General features: G+C 48.5%; 1 protein-coding gene across 1 annotated transcript in view; it reads left to right on the plus strand.

The window, feature by feature from the left end:
- The window catches only part of fbrsl1 (fibrosin-like 1), a 109301-nt gene that overhangs the window by 88668 nt on the left and 17492 nt on the right, over nucleotides 1-3141 (plus strand). The gene's annotated exons all lie outside the window — the stretch shown is intronic.

A 3141-nucleotide genomic window follows, 5' to 3' on the forward strand; every position in this document is an offset into this window, starting at 1 on the left:
ACACGTGTTGCTAACGACGGAGAGGTATCCGGAGTCGTCACCTCCCACCCTGTCACGTATCAGTTCTACCCTGGCATTATGGGATTTATTTTCATCGTAATGATGCGGACGTTGCTGTAGGTTGACGGTTACATTTTTTTTTTGGTTCGCAACCTGCTTCCCTCCACCTGCTCTGACGGGCAGCAGCAGGGGTGGTGGGTGGTGGGAGTTGGATGTGAGCTGCTGTAGCTAATGGTTTGTTTTCTACCTGGGAAATATATGTAGCGGTTCTGTAGCCTGAGATAAACGACCACCGGGGGGATCGTTAAGTTTCTGGAACAGAGTGAGGATAAATTGCCGGGGGGGGGGGTAATTAATTGCGCGTCTCTCATTAGGACGGGAGCTGTGGGCTCACTGTGCGTCGCTAACGCAGCCTGTTTTCTGCAGTGAAGAGGTGAGAGGGCTGGCAATCGTCCGATTTTACCGCTACATCGCCGTCGGACAACTGTAACGGTGGTGACTTTACACCGTGACGATACGATACTGCTACGGCAGCCTCCGGATACGGAGCGCTTAGACGAAAAAAACAAAAAAATCAACAAAAAAACAGTGTAGTACTTATGCTAGGCCTCTATGTGGTGCTGTGTCAACATACTAACACCGGAGCAATTTGTAGCAGAAGTTCGTAAAAAGCAGAAAAGAAGCCGCAGAGCATGTGTTTAGAGCCGCAGATTGTAAACAAACTAAAAAAAATAAACCCGAAAAGTCGGCTACGGCTAACTGCTGGATTTGCTTCTCCAGCACGGTCAGACCGAGCATGGGTTTCCGCCGTTTGTTGTTGGCGTTCTTTGTGCGGCGTTGAGCAGAGTTACTGGTGTAAAGGCGAGGTTGACGTTATCGTCTCACTCTGATCCGTTCACGCGGAGACACGGGCGTCCCGTCTTCATCGAGACACAAGGACGAATCGGCGCTAACACTCAGGGATCCACAGTTAAATCGTCAAAAAAACAGAAAGAGGGAAAAAAAAGAAAAGGCAACAGCACAAGACAAGTTCTGAGAACTGTTTTCCCCGGTGTGCGATTTATTCAAGACGCTAGATGGTACGTTAGCTAGCCATGAATAAATGTCTCACTTACTACAGTACCAGCGGTGACGTCCGCCTTCATGCTCTGGTTTCTGCTGCTATCCTTAGAACGATGCAGCCAATAAGTCATCGGTGTTGAGGGAGCGGGGGGGCGGTGGTGGTGGTGGGGGCTTTAAAAACAAACAGCGGTGTAATTTGTAATTTGGCATTCCCTAAATCTAGGACTTATGGTTCTGCAGTGGAGCTCTTCGGGGAGTTAGCGCTCAAATGTTGGTTTACTGGCCCACATATCCCTCCCTGGCTGCTGTCTCTTTCTCTCACCCTTTTATGACTGCTGAGGAAACTGGATTTCACAGCTGTTAAGAGCCGGGTGCCGGCTGGGCCCCCCTGACCTCCTTGTTGCCCCCCACCACCACCTCCCCACCCCTCACCCTTTCCTCAGCGTCGCCTCCTTTTTTTGCTCCCTTTCTGCAGCGGCCGTTGTCCTCGGGGAGCTTTTGTGTGGCTCAGAGGAAGCCGAATCGTAAAGCATGGCTAATGAATAGAATCGGGAAAGAAAGCCGAGGTCTGCTGACGGCCCCTCCCGAGAGGAATGGCCGTCCTCCCCGAAGCCCCAGGCTCAAATAGCAGACGACTCCACAAAGGTCAGGCTTCCTGTGGCCCACTCCAAGGGCTGTTAGCTTCCAGGCAATGTGGCTTGAATTTCCCCCATGAATTTTTTTGTGGTAAAATTTTCCCCTGTTTCCTTTGGAAGACTTTTTTTTCTCTCTCTCTCTCTCTCTTTTAAATCACATTTCCTCTATTTTTTTTCTTCTCATCCGTCTGTGTTTCATAGCGTCCAAACCGCAGCAGCTGTGACAGTCGGTGGGAAAGTCTCCAGATTAAATGTTGACTCCGACAGAAAACCTAAGAGGTTCCACAAAAACAACAGCTTGTCGGTGACATTTCTGCTGAGGATTTTTTTTTTTTTTTTTGAGCTAGCCTCATTCACGTAGCTGATGTCACCATCTGCTGGTGAAATGTTCCAAAGCGATAATGCGTAACATTTCAATTATATATATATTCGCAATATATATATCACAATATTTTATATATTGCGATATTTTGTTTCACGATACAGTACCGATACTCGAAATCACCAGATTCTTGCCAATACACACCCCTAGTGCATGGGATGAGAACTTCTTCGAGAAGTAATAGTAACTGGTTACTGAGAAGAAATTTCTCACTTCGTAACCTCCATGTTAGCTATGTTTTAGCTTCCATGTCACATATATGGTATGCCGCTATATAGCATACAGGCTAGTACGTGTTAGCATGCGACGGAGAGACACTTTATTTATTTATTTATTTTTCCCAAAGCTAAGCTAGGCTAAGCTAACCATGCGAAAACCCTCAGTTGAATCTTGTGAGTCGCATCGCTGCCCCCTACAGGAGGTGGCTAGTTTTCCACTCATGGATGTTCACTCTAATTTTTCAATGTATCGTTGTGCCTATAGTGTCGCAATATATATCGTATTGTTGCCCCCGCGTTGTGATGCGTATATCGTGTGACCGGATGTCTTACCGGTGCACATACCTGGCACACCTTCAGGTCGGCAGTGTATCTGCAGTACAAGTACACGCTCGTCTCAGACTGGGTTGTTGTGATGTCATGTACCCAATGGCCAATGAAGTGCTGAGCTGTGTTTATCCCACCCCGACATCACTGACTGATGCCTCCTCCTACTTCGGTGACCTCACCAGACCCGTGACCATCCGACGAGCTTCATTTAGTCCCCCCTCCGCTCCCCCTGGGGCTTTGGTTCAATGCTGAGGTTTTGGCACTGAAGCATTTAACATTAGCCAAGGCTAACAACCAGGACTGTGCGGCACGACGCCCCGGTTCTGGGAGACTGGCAGAGGGTGGTTCTCAACGCTCTCAGTCCTCGGCTCCTGTGGAAGGAAAACAAAAGAGGTGCGACGTGATTGGATGGTTCCCGTTGTTGTACCACGGACTGTTGGATCGCTTTGACGAATCACTGTATAAATACAGGCTATCATTCACCTAGCTAACACCTAGCTTACCCCCCCCCCTG

The sequence above is a fragment of the Cynoglossus semilaevis genome, chromosome Z, assembly GCF_000523025.1.
Source record: "Cynoglossus semilaevis isolate Cse_v1.0 chromosome Z, Cse_v1.0, whole genome shotgun sequence".
Lineage (NCBI taxonomy): Eukaryota > Metazoa > Chordata > Actinopteri > Pleuronectiformes > Cynoglossidae > Cynoglossus > Cynoglossus semilaevis.